The sequence below is a fragment of the Petromyzon marinus genome, chromosome 7, assembly GCF_048934315.1.
Source record: "Petromyzon marinus isolate PM22_M1 ecotype Great Lakes invasive population chromosome 7, UKy_Petmar_22M1.pri1.0, whole genome shotgun sequence".
NCBI lineage: Eukaryota > Metazoa > Chordata > Hyperoartia > Petromyzontiformes > Petromyzontidae > Petromyzon > Petromyzon marinus.
In genome coordinates, this window is record NC_133673.1 from 9,911,250 (window position 1) to 9,921,849 (window position 10,600).

The following is a 10,600-nucleotide window of genomic DNA, read 5'->3' on the forward strand; positions in this document are numbered from 1 at the left end:
AAACCTCTGCTCGTTATACAATGGTTGATTGAGTGCTGGAATCGTGGCGCACGACAAACTGTGCTAATAAAGCCGGACATCTGAGTGAGATTCTGAAGCCACAGCGGCAAACATCGGTGGGCGAGTCATATCCGCAGCAGTGCTGGGCAGCCACATCCACTGGCCGCAGCACGCAAACAACCAACAACCCCTTGAAGTGGACAGCGTGGGGAGTTCCACACCCGGTAATGGGCTGTGACGTGGGTGTAAATCATCACTTATTATTTCTACATTATGTTGGATTTACCGCACACAACACGCGCGCACTGATAATAATAATATAAGCGGGGAATTCTAAATGCACAGCCTACACGTGAATTAAATCCTTTTTCTGTCCTAATAGCAACGCATACAGCTCATACGCACTGAGTGGAGATAGATTTTTAGCACCATGGTCAGTTACCACGCAGCCCAGCGCATGTCGTCTAAGCGGCTCACGGCCACTCTAAAGACATCCCGATGTAATAATATTTTTCACCCGTGACATTGTATTTGGCGAGGGAGCGGTGGCGCAGTGGTTAGCGCACTGGACGACCAACCCGGTACAAGGCGAGTTCGATTCCCGGCCACAGCTAACATATCCGTGGCAAGTGCCACCGCAGTTTTGGGCTGCACTTACCCCCCCCCACCCCCCTCACTGCCACCGCTCCCATTTACCAACAGGTATTGTCCAGCGTGGTGAAGTATGGTCATACAACCGCCATGACCGACACGGCGTTCTGTAACTGGTTATTGTATGAGAGAGCTGTACGTGCCATAATGGATCCACCATCCGGACCAAATTGCTACGCGGCATTACTCTCGGACCAGCAGTTCCCAAGCATTCGGGAATCCACGGACCCCACTGTCAGCTGTCAAGCCCCAAGTCAAACTCGCGGAGCGCCGTGCAGCGAGACAATATATTTTACAAAAGCAAAACGGCGGTGCCTCTAAATCGTAGCATCTGGATCACAACTCACAGGCCACTTCTAGAGGCCTTGCGGACCTCCGCCGAGTGGACCCGGGCCCCGCAGGTGGCGGTGACGACGGTGATGATGATCATCATGATGATCATCATGATGATCGACTTCAGTGTTCTTCATTTGCAAGGCCGGTGGGCCACTGGCGGTCCCTGACGTGCATCCCCCGACAATACACAGATGTGTAAACACCCCCCCCCCTCCCCATCGTGTTGGCCGTCAAACCCCAATGACTTTAAATGCGTGGCGGCCCTCGAACTCATGATGTCTTATCGGTGAAAGCGGTCTCTCTCTCTCTGAAAATGAGTGCAGAAACCACCGGGTTACCTGATGGCGCCATCTCCTGGGCCGGATACGGAATGCGCCAAGGGAGCAGCCTCGGAGCAGGCGAGAAAGACGGCGAGGCCAACGAGGGATCCGCACAGCAGCATCGCTCTGCAGTTCAGCTGCGCGCGCGTATGGGTTGGAGAGTGGGGGTGTGGGGTGGGGAGCCGGTATACATACTTACATAGTCTTCATATGCAATTAACAACAACAACAAACGTCAATGCACTTGTTAACAACACAGGCTTTAAAGGAAATCTATAAAATAGCCGACGTTTCGGGCAATCGATATTCTTCAAAGCACATCAAGGGTCATTGCCAAAGGAAACGCCACTTATATGTTTTCCAATTAGCTTTATTCATAGCAAATCGCAGGCCATTCCCCAACACGTGCGCAATTACGTGTCTTCCTATTAAGGCAGATAATTAATTTACATACAGTGCCCGCATTGTCCATGCAGTATTTACACACATCACATGCAGGGCCGGATTAAGGCATGGGCTTCAGGGGCCTCCGCCAGCTGGAGTGCCTCCAGAGATTAAGTGAAAAGTTATTTGTGAATGCTGAATTTTATTTGTTGTTAGCCTTGTAAAAATAAACTAGATTTTTCTTTAACTTTGTTTTCCTTTTGAAAATATTACTGGGGGGGGGGGGGGGGGGTGGCTCTCAGTACCTGTAGTCCAGGGGCCTACACCACCTTAATCCGGCCCTGATCACATGCAGTGCTTAATTTCAGCCCAAACAGTCCACAACGCTGACCCAGGAACTATTTTCGACACCCAGTCACATCCATATCGCCTTATCTTTTCCTCTAACTGTTCTTAAGATTATAGCACATCGGGTACAATAATATAGCATTATTATGGATAGGCATATCTTGTACTCTAGTGGCAGTGCCTTACACCGATAATCCCTACTCCGAACTTTCCGGAATACTGTATATCGAGTGAGAAGAAGATGAATCCTTGCTGTCACGAAAGCTTTAAATCGAAATCGAGTGAGAAGTTAAGCCCTTGCATATCATTCAGTATTCACATTTCAATACACTTGCGTGCATATCTAAAGTGCACTTGGATATTATTTCCAAACACATTCGCACTGTGAAATACAGAATATAAATGTAGTGTGGACAAGGGATTTAAATTAAGTTGTATTAAACCAAAATTATGTCTTATATTGGAGCTGTAATCAGCGGGGAAGCGGTGGTGCAGTGGTTAGCACACTGTGCTCTGAATAATACCGTGAAGGTTTGATGCCCGGCCGCGGCTAGCAGCAGCTACGAGTGATATCTGAATCGATTCTAACTCCCCCAACCACCTTACCCCCCTCGCCTCCTCATTTCACGAACCCGCATTGACCATGTTGGTCAAGTATGGTCAAACAACCTGGCGACCGATAATACATTAATTGGCAAGCCTTCGTGAAGCAGTGGATTGTCAAAGAGGCTGTAAATGATCACGTATGAATACATGTATGTTGAACTTGTTTCGCACCGTACGTAGCCAACCGTGAGATGCGGGAAATAGACTATAATATCTTGATTTGAAGCTTTCGTGACTGCAGAAATCCATACTCTTTGTGTTCTTTCGGTAAAGTCATGTAGATAGAAAAATAAAACAAAATAAAAATAATATATCACGACGTTTCGATCGCAACACAAGCGGTCGTCCTCAGGCGAAAAAACTAATTTACCTACGTGCCTTTACCGAAAGAACCAAAAACTATAATTAACCATGAAACCTGAACTGATATTGATGGACTATTATAACACTTTCAAATAAATATAAAATTATGGGCAATTGCAATATTATCTCCTCATTGGTAAATTGAGCATAGATTTTGAGTATGAGCAGTATGGACCTAATTACGATTTTACCACCACGATATCTCAGTGCATTCAAATACTTTTCCTTAATTATAAGTATGCTTGTTGTAGGTATGAATATATCAAATTAAACGAATTCCTTTGCCTACGACTTTTAAAAAATAAACCATAATTATAAATCATAAAAAATGTGCGACATACATTTACAAAGCATCATATCGAATAATTCGTATTCGTCTACATGCGATAACAGATAATATTACGCATATTTAATACGGTTTAGTATGTTATTTTGTATGTTTAAAATAATATAGCATAAAGCACCTGATGGATATATGCAACGCTTATTTGTATACTAATATAGTGGTGTAACACGTGCACGAAGGATACATTACCTTTTGTATTACAACGGAGAAGAGGTGCCCTTTTAAAATATTTTAATTTGTGGTAGAAAGTAATTTGTAAATTACTTGAGACCGCTATTGGCTTATTTGCATCAATTGGCGACTGCTGTGAGAGTGCTCAGTAGCACGTAGACACACAACACACACACACCACCGATCGAGTAAAGAGCTCGCAAAAGCATACGGCACTAGTACAAGACTCTTTGGCAAATGCTTTTCAGCCTAAAAGAAAAAAACACAGTTCGACACCGAGACGAAGAGCGGAGTGAAGTCGGTTGGAAGCCTTGAGCCTTCACTTATATAGCGATCACGCACCTATCGGCCCCCCCTTCACCCCCCCCCTCTCCCCTCTCGTGTCACCTCGCAGGGCCAGGAACGAGCTACCCACAGCGCATTAAATCACCGCTGTGTTTTTTTGTCGCAAGACGAATGAATCGCTGCTATAGGCGAAGAGGTAATGGAATTTTGAGAGAGTGTTGTTTTGTTTTAGCGTTGTTTTTTTTTCTTCTTTTTCAATATTTTATTTAGCCAATTAATTAATGTCCCAGCGTGTTCCCCGATGGCTAAATTGCACCAACGTTCCCTATCTACGCGTGGTGTAGGCGATGGTCTATGCTTCCCCCCCCCCCCCCATTATAACAATGTCCATAATCCTCGCTATGCCATGTCGGTCGCGGTAATTGTTCGACCGTACTTCACCATGCCGGTTCATGCACGTTTGTGAAGAGGGTTGGTCGACCCAGCGCCAGTTCTGATGGTCACTCAGCATTGTAAGCCATGGCCGGGAGTCAAACCCAGGTTGCCGGATTCCTACAGTCGCGCAGTACGCTTGATCGCCGTGCCACACCGCTGTACCCCTGTCAGAGTTATCATCGTGTGGCGATTACGGTGATAGTTGAATGTGGCGAATATTATCGGTTCATTCTCGATGAAACGTGTGATCAAGGGTGATTCTTTGTCAATCCACGGCTGAGTGAGAGCCTATATGTGTTTGAGCACCATAGATCAGTTTGCGCATGTGGCCACAAAACCAGCGTGTCCAATATGCTATTCATTGATGTCGTCGTGTATTTTAAAACCATGTCCGATAATTATCACTGTTGATCACATACACTGCGAAAGAAATGCAACATACAGTGAGGGAAGACAGTATTTGATCCCCTGCTGATTTAGTACGTTTGCCCACTGACAAATAAATGATCAGTCTATAATTTTAATGGTAGGTTTATTTGAACAGTGAGAGACAGAATAACAACAACAAAAAATCCAGAAAAACGCATGTCAAAAATGTTATAAATTGATTTGCATTTTAAGGAGGGAAATAAGTATTTGACCCCCTCTCAATCAGAAAGATTCCTGGCTCCCAGGTGTCTTTTATACAGGTAACGAGCTGAGATTAGGAGCACACTCTTAAAGGGAGTGCTCCTAATCTCAGCTTGTTACCTGTATAAAAGGCACCTGTCCACAGAAGCAATCAATCAATTAGATTCCAAACTCTCCACCATGGCCAAGACCAAAGAGCTCCCCAAGGATGTCAGGGACAAGATTATAGACCTACACAAGGCTGGAATGGGCTACAAGACCATTGCCAAGCAGCTTGTTGAGAAGGTGACAACAGTTGGTGCGATTATTCGTATATGGAAGAAACACAAAAGAACTGTCAATCTCCCTCGGCCTGGGGCTCCATGCAAGATCTCACCTCGTGGAGTTGCAATGATCATGAGAACGGTGAGGAATCAGCCCAGAACTACACGGGAGGATCTTGTCAATGATCTCAAGGCAGCTGGGACCATAGTTACCAAGGAAACAATTGATAACACACTACGCCGTGAAGGACTGAAATCCTGCAGTGCCCGCAAGGTCCCCCTGCTCAAGAAAGCACATATACATGCCCGTCTGAAGTTTGCCAATGGACATCTGCATGATTCAGAGGACAACTGGGTGAAAGTGTTGTGGTCAGATGAGATCAAAATGGAGCTCTTTGGCATCAACTCAACTCGCCGTGTTTGGAGGAGGAGGAATGCTGCCTATGACCCCAAGAACACCATCCCCACCGTCAAACATGGAGGTGGAAACATTATGCTTTGGGGGTGTTTTTCTGCTAAGGGGACAGGACAACTTCACCGCATCAAAGGGACGATGGACGGGGCCATGTACCGTCAAATCTTGGGTGAGAACCTCCTTCCCTCAGCCAGGGCATTGAAAATGGGTCATGGATGGGTATTCCAGCATGACAATGACCCAAAACACACGGCCAAGGCAACAAAGGAGTGGCTCAAGAAGAAGCACATTAAGGTCCTGGAGTGGCCTAGCCAGTCTCCAGACCTTAATCCCAGAGAAAATCTGTGGAGGGAGCTGAAGGTTCGAGTTGCCAAATGTCAGCCTCGAAACCTTAATGACTTGGAGAAGATCTGCAACGAGGAGTGGGACAAAATCCCTCCTGAGATGTGTGCAAACCTGGTGGCCAACTACAAGAAACGTCTGACCTCTGTGATTGCCAACAAGGGTTTTGCCACCAAGTACTAAGTCATGTTTTGGAGAGGGGTCAAATACTTATTTCCCTCATTAAAATGCAAATCAATTTGTAACATTTTTGACATGCGTTTTTCTGGATTTTTTTGTTGTTATTCTGTCTCTCACTGTTCAAATAAACCTACCATTCAAATTATAGACTGATCATTTCTTCGTCAGTGGGCAAACGTACAAAATCAGCAGGGGATCAAATACTTTTTCCCCTCACTGTATGTTGCAAGTGAGACATGGCAGACAGAGATACGTATGTAAAATAGTCTTATGCTGTAATCCCACTATATTTGTTGCTTGCCCAGGGACGATGGCCGGTGGTTGAGAATAACGAAGCAGTGGCAACCAAGGGATGGCGAGGATCTCCACCGTGGAGATGGAGCGATGCAATCAGCTCGTGTAGGTGCTGCGTGAATTGTTGCATCGCAGGGTCGTCAGGGATGGCGACGAAATGGGGAGGCCTTCATCCAGCGGTGGATTTATCATGGCTGATTGAGGTTTTTGTCCGTTTTGTTCACGATTTTGTTGTTTCAATGAGTTATCACCTGGTCGAGTGAACATTTCCGTGTTGGCTATGATATCAACATAGTTTGCGCTGTGTTAAATCACTGGGATTGCAGCTGCCGTATTGAACTTTATTTGTGTTGCTCACTTGAGATACCTCTGCCCCACGACCGTAAATATCAGAGGTCATCTCTTAATTTCTCATCTGGTTAAACAAACTCAACTCGGGGTTTGAGTTGTACCTCCTTGCTGTCCCTGCATTGGGGCACGTGATCCACCAGGAGGCGCTCCCTGCAGGCAGCAACATCCGAGAGCGGCCGACGTTTGAATTCGTGGCAACAGCGATTTTACGGATCGAGTGTAAGCCCTCAAAGTGCCCTCATTCAATCCCGAGGCTCCGTGGGGAGCAACTTGGGATAATGCCACAGTCCCGATTGAGCACTTCATCCCGACCCCAGGGGTTGAACCTACCAGTTTCGACATTCCCTGCTAACAGTGGTTTTGTGTTGAACCAGATCAGAATACTATTTTAACTTTTTATTTTACGAGGTAAGGCCCACTGAAATATATAGTTCTTTTTCAGAAGCGACTTGGTCACAAATGATATGTGGAAATTTATAGCAATCAAATACTCTTAACGCATGTTTATACATGTGGAGGGAAAATCGGAGGACCCAGAGAAAAACCCACACGACCACGGGGAGAACTTTCAAATTCCAAATATACAGGCGGGCGCCAGGGTCGGGATGGAACCCACGACCTCCTGTATACCAGGCGAGGTAATTAACATCTCACCACCGTTGCGCCTATCTGCACGACAGAGGCGACTATCTCTGATAATTATGAATATCCCAGAGTGCGGTCACGGTCACCAATCTCGAACCATGAACCACGTAGTAACGCCACTGGCAACTTCGACATTCGCGGGCAGCATTTGAGACATTCACCATAAGGCTACTCCAGGACCTGTTCACTGGCTCATTTACCAACCTCCACACGAACGTGTGAACATTGCTGATCAATTCCTCGCCATACGAGGAAGAGAAGAATAAGAAGAGAGCGTGGCTTTAAAAACGACCAATGACATCTCATTGTCCAGAAGGTAGGCGGATTTTTTTGACGAGTATGTGGAGTAAATGAATGAAAAAAGTAAAGCATCGATTTCACGGTGCGTCAAACTGTGGGAACATTCTGGAATAAACATGATAAAAAGTGGGCTGCATCGCAATCAATACCGATCGATTTATGATGCGTCGTTACACCCAATAATCAAGGAATTGTTTTCACCATGTGCTTGTTATTCACTATAGTTGTGGCATATTGAAATTACGAAGGCCTGAATGTTTCGCCTTGTTTGATTATTATTCTTGCTTAGCTTGATTTCATTTGTCTTCACTTGTGCAGCTTCTTTGTTAATTCATTGCTGGATGAGGGCCTCCCTACGATGTGTGTGTCCCGAGGGTTATTTGACCATACTTCACCATGCTGGTCAATGTGGGGTTGGTGAAGATGGGGAGCATGGTCTTGGGAGTATAGAAGTATAGTACAACAATAGATGTTGTTGCACTTAAAGAGGACTTGAAAAATCATGTATTCTAAAAAAAAACAGCACCACTCGACTGCGGTCCAAATTGCGTGCACATATTCTTTAATCATTTAACCAGCCAGCAAAAATGAAAAGAAATAAGTTAATAAATAAATAAATACATAAATAGGTCATCATCATTTAAAGTACAAAAACGAACTAAAAAATGTTCAGGTACGAGTGCTGGATTAAAACGAGAAATAAGGAGAATTATTGTAATATCCTCGAGGCATGTAGGACCTTGGGAACTGTCTTGAACATTTGCGAGAAACTTTGCCACGTAAGAGAATCGCCCGCCTTGACACTGACCGATCGATGATGCGCGTGTTCACCGTGCAAGTTAGCTGAACATTGGCCAAACACACAACCAAGTTCGAATACCCTCGAACACTGCAAGAAAATCAACTGGAATTGTCTCCCGCTCTTCATAAAAAAAAACCTAACATTTCAGGTTAGACCGAAAATTATTTGATATGGTAGGATGTTGTGAGAGGCATACTATGTTCGATGGTAAAAAAAAGCCTTTTTTGTCCCGGTACTGAAATAATCATGCCATCGGCCACAATCAGCATGAAGTGCCAACTACTGCTCTCCTCCAGAGGCACGTGCTTGCTGCTGGTGTTTGCAGCTCAACAGAAAAGCCACGTGTGGTGAGCGCCAGGACAAAAATTAATTTTACCCCACGTAGGCCTCTTACTCCACTCCCCTGGAGACATTTTAAAATTCAGACAATAATGCAATCGCCCACCCTGACAATTTAAGCTGGAGGAAGCCTATTTTTTAAAAATTCCTTTTACCGCATAATATTCAAAACAAATACGTGATAAAACAATTTTTAACAAAATTTTAATGTGAAGCTACTCTGAGTATGCGGTATAAGGATTTTAAATAGGCGTACACCGCTTCCATCGGTAGGGTTGGCGAGTGTGCAGGAGTCATTGAGACTGGAAATTTCAGACTGGAAATTCTAAATAGCCTAACTTGAATTGTTTAGTTGTCCCTCTACTGTCTTGCATATGATGTAGAGTGTATGCCAGACTGGTAACTATTCAGTGAGTTTTCGTTTGCGCAGACAAAAATATTGCAATAGCCCAATGTAACAATTTCTAGAGCTTAAATGTACAAATGAACTCTTCTCATTTGCCAATGAGTATGGAAGCGTCGCCTATTATATACTTTTCCTTTGAAGGCAGTGTTATTATGTTGAATTGAGAGTTCATTGAGTATGAGGATTGCTTTATTCCTAAATGAAATGTCAACGTGAAAACGCAGCTAATTTAAAGGTACTCAACCGCGGACAGCCTATATTGCACGTGATGAGTCTAATGACCCTGATAATTAAGATGTCACTCCACTCTTTGCTTTAACACCACCGTTCCCAATATTTCAGCCTTTTGTAGATTTACCAGTTGTCATTAAATAAAGACAAAGATTGCCCTGTATAGCTTTAACAGAAATAACACACGTTATATAATACACAAATACACACGCACACACAAATAACCTCACCATATTGACGTTGCACGCACGTTGGCAGTGATGCGCGCAGCTCAATTAGCACACTCACGATCAAACATGTAAATCATAAGTACACATTGTACGCATCAAATAATAACGACACAAAAACGTTCACGATCGAACGCACAAGCGTAACGCTCGGGTCAGAGGCGACAGTGGAGCACAGCATGGGACAAGGGTAAGATATCGCCGGGTAAGGAGATGCGCGGTTCCAGTGAGGCTCCTCGCCGTGACATCCACCAAGAGTCCCATCACGTGAAACGAAACTCCGGACTCAAGACCAAACTTTTTTTTTAACCTACGTATGTATTTTGAACTTCTTTCGCAACGTACGTAACCGACCGTGCTAATCGGAAGGCGCGATTAGCACCGATGCCCATCGCTGACCGTCTCCTTTCAATGAGATGTTTTGTGCAATACCCTGTCGTACGTTTGTCTTCGCTGCCCTGCGGTCTCCCAGCTCCACTCAACCACCCCCCTTTTGAACAAACTCCTGTTTTGTTGTGGTTCCCAAATTCTACAAGATGCAGTTGCTATACCCATGGTCCTTTTGATGCCCATGTGATCAGATTATTTCGTTGTCCGCCAATGTGAGATGGCAGTCGAATTTAGGCTCTCTAAAAACCTAAGCTGCAGTTGCAATTGAAATACAATATATTAGTGTAGAGTGTATACATGCAACTGCATCACAAGCAAGATGCTGTGCTAAATCTTATTATTCTGTATGCCAATATGTTCAAGAGATATATAACAATGTGGAGGCCTGCTAGCTACGATAGAACTTCTGGAGATAGTTTGTGCAAAACACTAATTCAAGGGTATGGTTTTCTTTCTCATTTCATATTCCAAACCTGTATGATATTTTTAGACTGTTGTTATTATTAACACATGTTTAATAAACTTGTATTTGTGTTGTCA

General features: G+C 44.4%; 1 long non-coding RNA gene across 1 annotated transcript; it reads left to right on the plus strand.

Annotated features, from left to right (window-relative positions):
• The first annotated feature begins 3,915 nt into the window (after positions 1-3,915).
• LOC142924023 (uncharacterized) lies at positions 3,916-10,600 on the plus strand. Its single transcript, XR_012941157.1, has 2 exons — positions 3,916-4,006; positions 6,381-10,600. It is a non-coding gene; the product is annotated as an uncharacterized LOC142924023 (long non-coding RNA).